The sequence below is a fragment of the Myotis myotis genome, unplaced genomic scaffold, assembly GCF_014108235.1.
Source record: "Myotis myotis isolate mMyoMyo1 unplaced genomic scaffold, mMyoMyo1.p scaffold_m19_p_6, whole genome shotgun sequence".
Classification (NCBI taxonomy): domain Eukaryota; kingdom Metazoa; phylum Chordata; class Mammalia; order Chiroptera; family Vespertilionidae; genus Myotis; species Myotis myotis.
The window spans coordinates 24556052-24571875 of NW_023416368.1; the positions used below are offsets into that span (position 1 = coordinate 24556052).

At 44.4% G+C, this 15824-nt stretch overlaps 1 protein-coding gene across 18 annotated transcripts in view; it reads right to left on the reverse strand.

The window, feature by feature from the left end:
* SH3RF2 (SH3 domain containing ring finger 2) overlaps positions 1 to 15824 on the reverse strand; it is a 124266-nt gene that overhangs the window by 45541 nt on the left and 62901 nt on the right. The window lies entirely within an intron of this gene.

The window sequence follows — 15824 nt, forward strand, 5'->3', positions numbered from 1 at the left end:
AGATTACTCAGGTAAGATGGAGAATGAAGACCAGTTGGATTGACAGTCAACAGGGCACCACCAGACCCCTGGATCCGTCCCCGCCGGCCCCTCCCCATCCCTCTCCCAGTGCACGCACCTCCCTCTCTCTATGAAAACCTGCTCTCAGAAGATGATACAACGGTTAATATTGATTGAGAACTTAGCACTTGCCAGGCACTTTGAAGTGCTTTACAAGCAAAGGTCATCTTTATTAAAGGTACTGTTATCCCTATTTTTGGATGAGGAACTGAGAGAAAGGTCACCCAACTAGTATGAAACAAAATGTAAAACCAGGTAGCCTAGGTCCGCCCCCTCATCCCCACCTCCCAGCTTATCCAGTGACTTATGGAAGATGACTCTGAACCCTTTCTATGTTTTTTTCCAGAAATAAAGAGGGAGCAACAAAGTGATAAGCTCCTGGAAACTGTCTGCTCACCTGGGACTTTGCCTCTTATCTAACTGACTAACTTGCCTAGTTCCTTCTTGGCACGTATCACAGCCTGTGATTGTTTCCTCATTTACTAACCATCCCTCCACTAGACTCTAAATTCCATGAGGCGGGGACTGCGTCTTGTTCATCACTATATTTTTTGTGTGCTCAATATATTGTTGTGGCTTAAAGAACAAGTGAATGAAAAAGTTTTCCTACCAAGGACTAATGAAACCTCATCCATTTCCATGCCACCCAGAGTAAATACATCCAATCTGTCTCAGTTACCCACCCATAAGTGATGGTAACTATGAATGTGTGCCCTTTTAGGGCTCTGGTTTTGAGTTGGACTCAGTTGAATCTGAGTGTTTGGGCAGGTGTGAATGCATCACTGAGTGCATCTGTCTCCGGTTCTCTGTGCAAGTGTGTATGTTTGTTCAGAATCCATGACAGTTGTATGTGGATGTGTGATGGCACTGGTCTGATTATGTCTGATTATGTTCAGATATATGGGTCTATAAGTTGATATGCACATATGCCATGTGTGATTATATGTATGTATGGTTGTATATGTGACTGTAAATGTCTATCTGGGATTCTGTGTGCTTGTGTATGAACTTCAGAGGTGTATGCAGGCATGTATGACTATAGTTTTTTGTGTTGATGGTTGTGTAAATGTATGTGTGATTGTGACATTATTAAAATCCAGTTATAGGATCAGAAACCATTCCAGTCAGATAATAACCAGTGTTGGTGGTAATGTAGAGGAACTGAAACTCTTACACAGTGCTGATGGGAATGTAAAAGTCTGGCAGTTCCTCAAATGATTAAACATAGAATTACCATATTACCCAGTACGTCCACTCCCAGTACATACCCAAGGTCACACAAAAATTTGTACACAGATGTTACAGCAGCATTATTCATAATAGCCAAAAGGTGGCAATAACCCAAATGTCCATAGACTGACGAGTAGATATACAAAATGTGGTGTATCCATACAATGAAATATCACTCAGCCATAAAAATGAAGTATTGATACATGCTAGAACATGGCTAAACCCTGGACACATTTTGCTAAAAGAAGCCAGATGCACAAAGACTATTATTACATGATTTCATTTATATGAAATGTCCAGAATAGGAAAGTCTATAGGACTAGAAAGCAGATTAGAGGTTTTTAGGGGCTTGGGGACAGAGGTAGATATGGGGGTGATAGTTAATGGGTATGAGAATTAAAGGGTACAAGGGCTCTCTTTGCAGTGATAAGATGCAAAATTGCAGTAGTGATGGTTGTAAATACCTGTGGATATATAAAAAAGCCACTGAATTGTATACCTTAAAAAGGTGGATTGTATGGTATGTGAATTGTATCTCACTAAAAGTCTTAAAAAAAAAAAAGCATTCCATGGTCACACATCTGAGGCTAACACTTCGTCAAATGTTCTGATCTTGGCAATAAAATATTGTCATACTGGTTCCCTCAAACAGAGATATAAAGGAGCTAGCTCTGGGCTGGGCAGGTCCTTTCCTGTGACTGGGCAAGGTTAATCCTGCCGGGCATGGGAGCTGTGCCAGGGAGAGCCTTGTTATGTGAATAACTAATCTTATGTTTGTAGAGACTGTCGAAGCACTGATTAAGCAGCATGAACTTCACTTAGCACCCACGACTTTCCAATGTTATGTTTGCGTAAAAAGTCCTTCCATCTAAAAACACTATTAATCTTTAGGGAGGAGGGAGTTGCCAGAATGCAAAGCCACCCCCTCCACTGCACCAGGCTCTCTCTCTTTTCTTCTCTAGGCCTTCCCAGAGAGGGAGTAGTTCCTCCTATTTGGTACATGGTACCTCGCCAGGACTGAAATTGGTGGGCTTGTGTTGGAATTCTTTCTAATATGGAACAGTAAGGGGGTCAGAGTCTCAGGTTTTGAGGTGTCTTGGAGGGGAAGGGAGAACATGAGTGGAGGAGGTGGAGGAAGTGGAGGGAGGGGGGGAAATAGTGGATGACTCTGAGAGTGGGGAAGAGAGAAAGTGAGAGAGGCACAGACAGAGCCTCAGTGGGGGAAAGAGAAGGGTTCAGAGGGATAGAAGGAAGAAGGGAGAAGAAAGGGAAATTTTAAAAAAGATGAGAAAAATTCTGACAACTCATTAAAAGAAAGACAACACAATAAGAAAAGAGCAAAAACAAGATATATTGAGTGGCCAATAAGTACATAAAAAGATCAACATCAACAATTATACAAAAATACGAGTTAAAACCACTATGAGATACCACTATAAACCTAAGAGATTGGCTAAGATGATACAGATGGACCATACCAAGTATTGGTGAGCATGTGGAGCAACTAGAACTCATTTACTGCTTGTGGAAATGTACAATGGTGCCACCACACTGGAAAACAGGTTGGCCATTTAAAAAAATAAAGTTGAATATACATTTATCATGCTACTCAGCAATCCTACTCACAAGTCTTTATCAAAGAGAAATGGAAGCATGTCCATACAAGGACTTGTCCATGAATGTTCATAGCGGCTCTAGTCATTTTAGACAGAAACTGGAAGCAACCCAAATGCCAAGCAACTGGTGAATGAATAAACAATTGTAGTTTAACGACAGTGGCATGTGCCTCAGCAATACATGCAATGACATACATGAACCTTAACACCATCCTAAAAGAAGCAGGACATCCAGGACTACATGTTCTGTGATGCCATTTATATGACATTCCTAAAAAAGCCAAAACTATAGTGACAGAAAACATGAAAAATCGCCAAGAGCCAGGGATGGGGAAAAAGGATCGCAAAGGCAGAGCCAAAACTGAATACACGAATGAATGGATGAATGTCTGACTGGAGGGATAGGGAAAGAGAGGAAGATAGACAAAGGCAGGGAAAGAGGAAGACAGAAGCAGACAGAAACGAAGGCCCTGTTCGGGAAATGAAGACAACCACATAGGTAGATGCCAGCTTCTGAGGAGGCAGGTCTGTTCCTGCCCCTGGCATCGAAGATGGAGGCCCGCCTTCCTGATGAAAGAGCCTAGTGAGTGGTTCCCTGAGGTCAACTGTGACCTCAGGTCCCTGGGCCCTAGAGGTTTGAGGCCAGATGGAGGTCCTCCAGCAACGGGTACTTCCTGGCACAGCGTTTGGGGACCCGAGCAGGTTTAGAGAGTGGGTGTGGATTTGAGGGTGAGTATTTCTGCTACAATCTAAAAACATTTTTCTTCCTTTTGAAGGAAATGACTCATTTCTAAAAGTCTTTATCAGAAATAGAAGCATCCACAGCTGTGTGGCCTCTGGGTGTTTTCAGGTCTTGAGGTTTTAAATGAGGGAGGAAGGTGGCACGGAGCCTGGCACAGCATTGGTACAGCATTCCGCTGGCCCCAGCGCCTTTCCCAGCAGCCACACAGGCGTAGAGAATGCGGCTCCCTCTCTGGACCTGGACAGGAGGTCTAGCTTCACGCTCAGGCATGTGCCTCTAGTGTTTGCCAGGATGTGTGATCTTGGGCCAGTGGTGGATTTCTGGGGATCTTCCATTTCCTCACCTGTACAATGGGGCGATAATGGCATCTCTCTCATAGAGTTGTTATCTGGAGGAAACAGCACAACCCATGTAAGTTGTTTAGCACATGTGAGTGCTCTATGAATGCGACTTATTTGGATCTGCAAAGAGATTAGCTGCTTGGTGTGGATGGTGTGGATGGTGTGGATGGAGCACTTCTTTTTATGCAACAGTTCTGCAAGGCCTTGGACTGAGAGCAGGACCCAAGAATGTAGTGGGGGATGGGAACAAGCAACCCTACCTCTCCCTCTCTTCTGGAGGAAAATGTCCCCCTCCCAGCCCTTCCGTGGCCTGCGCTATTTCCTCCAAGGCTCACACCTTGGTGGGCATGGGGTGACTGTTTCCTCAGTAGAGTGTGGTCCATTCCAGAGGGGCCCATTGTCCTGCATCTCAAGATTCCCAGGAGCTAACAAGGGCCTTAACCTACATAGTGTTCCTTCTGGGTTGGGAGACGAGTTGCATTTTAGATACAGAAGATTTGGTAGCTTCTGTAGCATTATTTGGTAGCTTCTGTACCCACCACTGTGGGTAATCTGGAGTTGACCATCTGTCTTCATAAAATTAAAAAATCTTTCCTCTATAGATCAAGAGACTTAAGAGCCACATGCAGGAATTGCAATGTGTGAACCTTATTTGGCCCTACACGCTGGGGTTAATGCAGTGAGCAAAACACACAAGGCTTCTCCTTCCCCACGTGGTACTCACCAAGTACATGGGAGGGAGGCGATTTAACCCATAATTATATAAGCGCGGTGCATGTTAGGTGGGGGAAGTTCAAGGTGCTCTGGGCACCGTTGTGCCAGGAGACACTTGCCTTGGTTGTCAAGAGGAATTTCACTCTCAGACTCTACAATTCTAAAGCTAACTTACTGTACACAGGCCTCATTGTCATTATCCCCATTTTTACAGGTGAGGAAACTGAGATAAAAAGATTACATGATTTCCTGGAGGTAGCCAGCAAATGGGTGGTCAAGTTGACACCAGAAGCAAGGAACGTAGGCTTGGAAGCCTTTCTGTAGGAAGCCATAGTCAACACTTATCATTTCCAGACCTCACTATGGCTAAGAGGTTATATGTATGAGGCATGTTTGTCCATCCCAGGAAAACAAAGCATCCGGCCAAATTCAGTGTTCTGTTTTTATGCTCCTCGATACACTGTGTTCATGATGACCACTGTCCCTGTCAAGTGTCCCTTGTAATACGAAATAGATCTGATAGCAGGTGGAATGTTAAGTTGTTTTTGTTTGTTCCTCTTCTCCCTTCCCTGGCAGAACAGAGGTCCCAAGAGTAGACAATGTTCTTGAGAGCAGACACTGAGCTGTGAGATGACTACATTTCTATCTGTCAGGTAGTCCTGGAAGCTTAGACTATTCTCTGTGGTCTGGCTCCTGCTTTCCTCTCCAGACTTATCTTTCTCCTCTTCCCGTTCACTCCTGGCCTTTGCACACCTCCCAGCCCCCACCCTGCTCTGTGACTTCCTTTGTAATTAAAAATGTTAAATGATAAATACATTATGCATCTAAATAAGTGTATATAATTTTATGTATCATTTAAAGAGTAACAAAACTAACAGCTGTGTACATACCATCCAACTTAAGAAATAGAAGAAAAATAGGAATGGAATGTTGTACTTAGAGCTCCTCTGCATATTCCTCTACAATCAGATCCCCTCCTTATCCCCACTTCTACCCCAGGGTAAGTGTAATACTGAAATTTGTGGTAATCATTCCAATGCTTTTCTGTGTAATTAAAAAATGTTTTTATTGATTTTAGAGAGCGAGGAAGGGGGGGGGAGGGGAGAGAGAGAGAGAGAGAGAGAGAGAGAGAGAGAGAGAGAGAGAGAGAGAAACATGGATGTGAGAGAGAAGCATCAATTGGCTTGTGGTCACCACTAGGGATCAAGTTGGCAACCAGGGCATGTGCCTTGACTGGGAATTGAACCAGTGACCTTTCAGTGCACAGAACTATGCTTAACCATTTACAACACGGCCAGTGCTTTTCTATGTAATTTTTACCGCCTTGGAATACATCCTCAAACAATGTTGTTTACGTTTGCTAGTTTTAAAATAGACTTAAAAATGTTTTTATTTTTAATTGATTTTTAGAGAGAGAGGAAGGGAGAAGTAGAAACACTGATCAACTGCTTCCTGCACACCCCCCACCAGAGATCAAGCCTGCTACCAAGTGTGTGCCCTGACCTGGAATGGAACCAGCAACCATTCAGTGTACACGACGACACTCAACCAACTGAGCCTCACCAGCCAGACCAGGTTTGCTAGTTTTTAAACACATTATGAACAGATTCATATTGTGTGTATTCTTCTGTGACTTGCGTCTTTTGCTCAACACTGAATTTTTGTGGCTAATATTCACTGCGGTCTCTTATTTCATTATATGCATATGCCATCATTTAACCATTCTATCATTTACATGTCATTTGGGTGATGTTTGGTTTGGGGCTGCTATGAATGATGTTGCTATGAACATTCTTGTATATGTCCCCTGTGCACATGTACAAGACTTTATACAGCTATAGGTGGAATTGATGGGCCACAGGGTATGAGCCTGCTCAGTGTTATTAGGTAATAACAAACTTTCTCCAGTGTGGCTGAAACAATTTACACTTCCGCCAGCAGCAAATGACAATTCCCATTACCCCATAACCTCCCCAGCATGTGGTAATGCCCAGCTTTCTAATACTTGCCTATGGTGGGTGTGAAATGATATCTTATTGTGGTTTCAAATGAATTTATCTGGGTAGTAATGAGCTTGAGTTTCTTTTCAAATGTTTATGAGTCATTCCTGTTTCTTTTTATTAAATTAAATTTATGGAGGTCACATTGGTTAATAAAATTATAAAGGTCTCATGTGTATAATTCCATTATATATCATCTGTGCCCACCAACCAAAGTCAAAGCTTCTTTCATCATATATTTGGCTCCCTGTTTCTCCTATGAAATGCCCATTCATGTTCTTTGTCTATTTTTCCCTTCTACTGGGTTATTTATTATTTTCTTATTAAGTTATGGAGTCTAATTTTTTTTAGTTCTAATATTTTGAATATTAATTATTTGTTACTTGTATTTTTACTGCGTGGTGCCTTTTGATGAACAGAAGTTCTTTTTAATAGTAAAATTTACAATATATTCCCTTGCAGAAATCTTGAACATAATTTTTTTTAATCTCAAGGTCATAAAGATGTACTTCTATACTGTCTTCTAAAAGCTTTATAGTTTTGACTTTCACATTTAAGTGTTTGATGCAGCTAGCATTGATTTTTGACAAGGGGAATCCAATTTCATCTTTTTTGCACATGGATACACTGTTAGCCTAGCACCATAGTTCATCCTTCCTTCTGATCTGCAAAGTGCACTCTGTCATGAATCAAGTCTCCAGGCTGTGTCTATTTCTGGGTTCTCCAGTATGTTCTGTTGGTTTAATAGAATCCATATGCTAAATCCATGCCCTCTTAATACTATAGCTTTATAAATAAAACCTGATATCTGATGGCGTAGATCCCACTCCTCACCCCAACCAAATTCCATAATCTTCTTTTTTAGAAATATCTTGGCGGTTGGCTTTTTGTTCTTCCATTTAAAATTTTGAAGCACCTTTTGACTTACAAACAAACAACCCACTGGTATTTGATTTTATAGATAAATTTGGGGAGAATCAATATCTTTAAAATAGTAAGTCTTCCAACCCAAGAGCATGACATAATTCTTCATGTATTTTAGGTCTTTTAAAAATGTCATTAAACAAGGTTTTGCAAATGTTATTCATAAAAGACTTACATGTCTTTTGCTGAATTTATTTTAAGAGACTTAAAAAATTTAGTTGCTGTTGAAAATGGTATTTCAAAATAATATTTTCCTAATTATTATACAACTAGAGGCCCGATGCACAAAATTCATGCAAGAGTAGGCCTTCACAGCCTTGGCTGCCTCATCGTCCACCCACTGGTTGTTCTGGAAATTCATTCTGCCTTCAGGTCTAATTAGCATATTAGCTCTTTATTTTATAGGATTCACTTCCTGTATTGATTTATGTCTAGTAACCATGCTACGTTCATAGTTATTCCTAATACATTTTTCTAGTTCTTTTGAGTTCCTTATTGAGAGAATAATATCATCTGCAAATAATGGCAGCTATGTTTCTTTCTTTCAAATACTTGACCTTTTATTTATTTTGCCTGCTCCACAGTACTGGCCAGGCACTCCGGGAGGGATAGTGTTGGGCAGAAACACATAGGCATTCTGTTCTTTTTGTTAATCTTAAAGGGAATGACTTCAACATTTCATCATTAAGTATGATGTTTGCTGTCGATTTTATATAGATTTCATTTATTATGCTAAGGAAGTTCCCTTTTATTTCTAGTTTGCTAAGATTTTAAGAAATATAATGAATGGCTATAGAATTTTATCATTTTTCTATGTCCATTGAAAAGATCACTTGTTTTTTTCTCCTTTAATCTATTAATATAATAAATTACACCAATCAATTTTATAATATTAAATCAACTTTTCTTGGGAAAACCCCAACTTAATTTATTTTATTTCAATATATTCCTGGGTTTGGTTTGCCAATAGACACAGAAGGTTTTTGCAGGTGTTTACGAGTGAGGTAGAACTCAAAATTTTCTTATGTTGTTGTTTTCCTGGTTTTGATATTAATAATACCTTAGCCTCATGAATAAATTGGGGAATGTTTTCTTTTTTCCGCATTCTTTGGAAGCGTTTGTAAAGAGTGAAAGTATCCTCTTCCTGAAAATGTGAAAAAACTCACCTGTGTAACTGTCTGGATCTTTCTGTGTGGTTTTCTGTGAGGGAAGATCTTAAATTACTGATTCAGTTTCTTTAATGGTATAATACTATTCTGAAAGGTTGTCAAGAGCTATTTACCAGATATAAAATGTTTTTTTCATAAACCCTGTTTGCTGAAGATAGATTCCTGATTTATTTATTTGCCTCTTGACCTCTGTCGGGGAGAAAAGGTAGTGCTTGGAACGTATGCGTAGAGCAGTGATGGCGAACCTTTTGAGCTTGGTGTGTCAGCATTTGAAAAACCCTAACTTAACTCTGGTGCCATATAGAAATTTTTTGATATTTGCAATGATAGTAAAACAAAGACTTATATTTTTGATATTTATTTTATATATTTAAATGCCATTTAACAAAGAAAAATCAACCAAAAAAATGAGTTTGCGTGTCACCTCTGACGCATGTGTCATAGGTTTGCCATCACTGGCGTAGAGGCTTGGAAAACCCTAGCTGGCATGGGTCCCCATACTGTCAGTTCAAGTCCTTTGGGAACCCCCTGGGGACACTCACTGATCAGGTGGATTTCTGTACCTCCTTGAGACTCTATGCAGCCATTGCTAAGAGAATGGATTTTGGGGCCGTCTGAACTGGGTTTGAGTTTTGACACTGAAACCTACTGGCTGTGTGAGTCTCAGACTTAATTCCTCTGAGCTTTAGTGTCCTCATCTATAAAAGGGGGTAGCAATAGTAGCTACTTCATAGGATTCTTGTGAGAATTCAATCCGAACATGCATGCAAAATACTTTGCACGCTGTCTGGCTCCATGAAGTACCAATAAACAGTCACCATTGTTACTGCTATGAGGTGGGAGACATACAAGGCAGATGGGTGAGGAGAAGAGGCAGATTCCCTTTGGGCAGGGCCCGTGATGGGTGGTTGACCCTATGTGTGGGGGACATGCATTCAGGAATCTCTTTCCTGACTCTGGACTGGGGTATTTTCACGCACCCTGAAGCTTCCAGTGAAGGGTGAGGGCTGGCACTCTACATAGTTGGGCTCTGCACTGGCTTTTTGGGAAGAAGGCTGAAAATACTTCACCTCAAACCACAATGACAAAATCCTGCTTCCTAAGCCGGGTCCTTGGGTTGGTGGGTAGAGTGTCCTCAGCGCTATCACCCTCTGTTCTGTTTTCTATCTCATGCTTTCCTGAGCCCAAAGGCCTGCTGCCTTCAAGGCAGGATTTTAGCACCAAAGCAGAATCTGAAGGGGTGAGGCTTATTAGTGGTTTTTGCAACACCAAAACCTTAATTACAACCCTTGTCCTCCTCACCGTAACAGTCCACTTGAAGAAGTAACTGCTTGGCTACAATGATAATTAAATCCTCTCACCAGGCTTCATTAAAGGCCATAACATTTAAACAAGCAAAGTTCCTGTTAAGTCTGCTGTGGGTCTCCTCCTGGCATTTATTCAGAGAAGACGCTTGTTGCACATCTGCTAGGTTCTGGCACCTGGCGAGGTCCTGGGGATTGGTGACAAAGGCCACTGCTCACTGGGACAGTGCAGATGGTGTGAGAAACCTGCCATCCATCCTACACTGGGGTCCTTCCCTCACATTTTCCAGACAGGAGCGCCCCAAAGATGAGCAGGCTCTGAACCTCTAGAAATGCCCATGTTCTACCCATCTCTGATAGAGAACAAAGGACCTACATTCTTGGAAAGCAGCTTGTTATGGTGGAGAGAAGGGGACTGACAGTTATTTCCTGAACTAAGAAGCGGATGTGCAGACAGAGTTGGATGGGATTTGTAGGAGTCCCTGAGGGCTGGACACCTCAGACAGGCCTTTCTAGCTCATGTGCTGGACTTAGTCAGGAGGAGCTGGCCTGGTTTCTGGGAACCCTGCAGAGACGTCTGAGAAGGGACTTACTTCCGAGTCATTCCCATCATGGGGTTTTATGGAACACTTTTAGGGCTTCCCTAAGGCGTAGGCAGCAGGGTGGGCTTTGGCTCTGAGCAGAGGTTTGGCCAAGCCCGAGGGAGCGGTATGGCAGCATTTGCATAGTCACACATGATGCTCAGGTGGCCATTAGTCAGAACAGAAATGTCACCATGCCCAGCGTCACTTCACCCTGACACAGGCCAGATTAAATGGCTGTCTCCATGAAATACCCAGGGACTCGGGTTCAGATTCACTATATGAATCTTGAAAAACTCGAAGTCCCTTCCCTTGGCTTTAGAACCCTAGAACGAGAGAGCTGGGAAGGACCTTGAGGATAGCCTCATTCAATCCTCTGAGCTCCCAGAAGGGGAAATATGGGGTTTGCCGGCTGAGTCAGGTCAGGCCCACCGTTGGGGGAGGGGATCATGTCTTGGTAGCTAGTTCATGCGGTTGGTTTACATGACTGGTTTTCCAGACTATGTTTCACTCATTTTTAACAAATATTTATTGAGATTTCCATGTGCCTGGCTCTGTCCTCATGGAACTTATATCCTAGGGAGCAGGCAAAACAACAATCACACACAAAACAGAAAGCAAGGAAACAGACGGGTCAGATATGCACTACAAGGGAAACAGAGTATCTGGAGTGACCTGCCGTAGATAGGATTGGCCATGAACTTCATCCAAACCCGACCTGTTCCCCATCCCTTGCACCTGGAAGGATGCCTTTTGGGGCACTCAGCTTTAGAAATAGGTCCTCTGCACCTATAGCGCAGGGGCAGCATGGGGCTGAGGACATCAGCTGAAGGCATGCCTTTTCCATATATGGGAGGCCAGTCTTGGAGGCAGGGCTGCCTGGCATCCAGCCCAGGGCACAGGTGTTTTTGTTCTTCTGACAGAAGCTCCAGATGCTAAAGCACTAACGCATGGGCACACCCTCAGCAAGGGAGTGCACCGATTAAGCTCAAAATCCCCATGGCTGGCAGGGCAAGAGCAAGCAAGGCAAAATGATGAGGTTAGCAGAGCGTGGCAGTGACATGCTTTATCCCTGTTATGCGACATTTGTAAAGACCCCACCCTGTCGATCACATACATACTTATTTCTTTATTCCTCACCCTTATAAGAATTCCCTCATTCATACTCATTTATGTCTTCTTTCTTTCATCAAACCTTTTAATCACTTATTAATTCATACATTATTCAGCCTCTAGTTTATGTTTATTGATGCATGTACACTTACACCTACATTCACTGGGGTTTTCTCACTTCTTCACTCACACATTCAGCTAACTGTTACTAAACATTCCTCCCTGTCAGGCTCAGCTGGGATTAACACTGGAGGGACCAGGGAGCACCAGGTACTCTATCCTTAAAGGGTCAGCTAGTAAATATTGGTAGGGACTCAGTAAATCTTTGTTGAATGAATGGAAGACGGGCACGTGGTAGGCGCCTTGTGCTTGTGAACATGCCCAGGAAGGCAGCGGTCAAGGCCAAGGCAGCAGGTAAAGGCGCAAGAGCTCAGTGGGGCCTTTTCAGCTGAGCCCAAGGGGTGGGAATGCTTTGTTAGAGTTTCTGACTCTGCCCTCTGTGTCCTCAGAGCTGCCCCCCGTCTTGGCCGTGAGAAAGCATGCCTTCCCTAGCTGAAGTGTCTGGAAACAGACATACTGGTGTTTGCAATATTCTTTGCATATGTGAGCAGATTTTATTATGCATCTCGTTGTGCAGTTTTCCACCAGGGCTTGATTGTTTGGAGGGGGAAGAGAAGGAGAAGGCTGGATATTGTCTCTCCCGAGGCCTGTGCTTTGATCTACGATAAACATTCTTTTCCTATGAAAAAAAACTGGTCCATTTCCTTAAAAACTTCTCTTTCCTTTTCTTCTTGGAGAACATTGTTACTCACCCAAAATAAAATTCCTGAAGCATTAACAAAGGGTTGTGATAGGGGCCCGTATCTTGCTTTTCCACGGGAACCATCTGTTAAGAACATGCCCGTTTTGTGCCCTCTGTAGAAGCCCCCACGGAGAAAGCCTGTGTAGAAGACCTGATGTTCAGCTCGTGCCCTAAGAAGGCGTATGGCCCAGTAGCTTATTTGCTGAATAAACCCAGGCACATCCCTAGCCCAGTAAAACCCCAGTGAGGATGATAGAGAATCATCGCCTCTTGGATTCTGGCCTGTCCAGATGCAGGGTCCCATTTTAAGATGAGGAAACTGAGGCCTTGCCAGGTTGAGCCACGGGGCCATGTTCCCTGTGCCAGTAAGGAATGTCCGTGTCCCCGTGTTTCTCTCCACTATCCTCCCTGTCCCCATCTGCTGCCCTGTACACACCTCTTTGCTTGCCCTCCTCGTTTATTTTGCTTCTCCTGTTTTTTCCTTCTTGCTGAATTCTATGAGAGAGAGCTTTGTAGGCCTCAGTGGCCTTGAATATCAATTACCCCTGCTTCTGGCTCCCAGAGCTATAGAGTCGGAGCTAAAGTGTTTGAGGTTCAGGCTGGGCTGCTCCCTCTCTCACCCGGGCAGGGCTGGGTCTCTGGAGCAGCTCACCTGCCAGGATTAATTGGGCAAAACGATGATGTAAAGCTTAACCTCTCTTTGGAGAAATGCTGAATCAAGGAAGCATGCTGAACAGCAGGGCTAATTACCGAATCTGCTTCGGTCACCAGAAATCAGAAAGGCTGTGCCCCAGAGGACCCCAGGGGCTTGGGCAGGGCTGGGCAGCGGGCACAGCAGGCGTCACAGGCACCAGGAGAACTGGCGTTCTCTGGTGTGACTTTGGAACAAAGGGAACTGGGGCTGAGGAGAGGTGCATGCAGGGCCTCACATCATCTCCTTCATCACCTGGCTGATTTCTGTTATCCTTCAGGTCTCCATCTGAAGACCACTTCCTCCAGACAGGCTGCCCTGACCTCCCAGAGGGGGTGGGCCCTCCTCCACAGACTCCAGTCCACGTCCTTAAACCTCATAGCTCTTTGGATACTCAAAATCTCCTCCTCAAAGTATTTATAACAAGTTCAATATTAGTCTTCCCTGCTGGCCTGGACGGTCCATGAGCGGAGAGAGCATGTGTGTCTTGTCCACTGTCTCACCTGTGCCTGGTGCACGGGGACACCCAGCAGCCCTTTGCTGGCTGCTTCACTGAGGGGTTGGGGCAGCCAGGACCCACCCGCCATTCCCGGTGAGGATGGGCCCACAGAAAAAGCCGAAAGGCACGTACAGAAAATGGTGGGCAGAGGGCTCTGCCTCCTCCTCTGTCCAAAGTCCTTTCTCCTGCACTCATTCTCGGCTTCTCTCCCATGGGTTCCCCTGGGGATTACAGCTCAGGTCTGAGCTGAGTAAGAGCCGGTGCCCCAGGGCCCCCTAGATACAAGCTGAAAGCCTCCCTCCTTTCTTCCTTCCAGAATTCACTGCCTGTCAAGGAAGTGAAGGGGCTTTTGGGAGCCCTGCACCGAAAGGCAGGCTCCCACGGATCATCCTTCTGAAGTGAGGGGCGGGTGAATGTCACTCCCAGCAAGGCCGGTCTGCACATGCCAGCCCCGCGGGGGTGGGGCTGGGGGATAGTTACAGCTTCCTGACTTGACCCAACATTAATGACAGAGTGAACGGCTATTGACTATTTACCACTGCCAAACCCTGGCTATGACCTCATGTGCGAGCTTTGCCTTGTTTTATCTTCATAACACTCTTATGAAGTTAAAGAAATTGTCACCATCAGCTCCATTTTACACATGGAAAACTGAGGCCCAGAGAGATTATGTAACTTGCCCAATGGGATACTTACTGCTCAGCAAGAGGCAGGGGGAGCGTTCCATCTCAGAGTTGGCCGACCCCAAATCTCATATATTCTCACTATACGGCCTGTGCTGAGAAACTGCTGAAAAGCTCTCTGCCTCAGAGAACTCCGACACCTGCTGGGGCTGAGGGAGCTTGGCAGTAGACAGAAAGGAAACAGGTCCCTGGCGGGAAAGTGTGCTTGAGCAGAAGGAGGCATCACTACAATGACCAGCATGAACGAAATAATAGGAACGGCTCTTCCTGCTGTTCTCTATCTTCAGAGTGTGCTGTTAACGAATTAAGCAACAGGATACCCTGCCAGCTCAGTTTATCCTTCCACCTGGAAAACCGGGCAAGGGGGCCTGGAGAGGCATAATGCAGTTCGCGGGTGGGAGGCAGATCAGGTTCTCTAGGCCTAACCTGCGACGTGGTGGAACCTCAGGTGGTGATGGCTCCTGTCTTGTGCTAATAATGGCTATTGCGACTGGGATTACGTGGCTCCAGGATGAGGCATTACCTGACATAGGGGCATTTAGTTCTATCTGAAATTGCAACTAGTTCATTTGTTTTGGGGGGGAAGACCTTGAGTCTGTTATGGAAATAGCTTTTCGTGTCAGTTTTTTTCCATGTAAAATGAGACAAGATCACCTCCCTATCTGCTAGTAGTTGTGAAAAATACACCTTAGGACAGTGGTCGGCAAACTGCGGCTCGCGAGCCACATGCGGCTCTTTGGCCCCTTGAGTGTGGCTCTTCCACAAAATACCGACTTCTGCACATGGGCCACGAAGTTTCAGTCGCACTGTATGTGCGCTCCCGCACGTGGTATTTTGTGGAAGAGCCACACTCAAGGGGCCAAAGAGCCGCATGTGGCTCGAGAGCCTCAGTTTGCCGACCACTGCCTTAGGGGATTCAGATAGGAAGGGTCATCTAGATTTTGGAAGATGCTTGGCTCACTCCCTGACCTAAGTCAGGGACTCCCTTCAATCACACTAAGGATGAAATACTCCAACGGCTCTTCTTGGAGGAAAGGAGGTCAGAACGATGGCTACAGCTTCCTGAGTCAGTGCTAACCCTTGCAAAGGCCCTGCATGGAAGGCCTACTCATCTGGCAGATGACACCGAGGCTCAATGTCAGTAATTAGGCGGCAAAACCATGGCAAGAAGCTTTGCCTGACTCAAAGCCTTTTCATTTATACTAAGCTGCCTTTCTCTCCAGGGAAAAGTAAAACGCAAAGCAAAACCCAACAAGAAGAGTATCCTATAGGCTCCTTCAGCACTTTCAGTATTTGGTTTCTAAGAATCTATGTGCTAGGAGAGATTTCTCCTTGCACCTCATGAAATCCTCCCT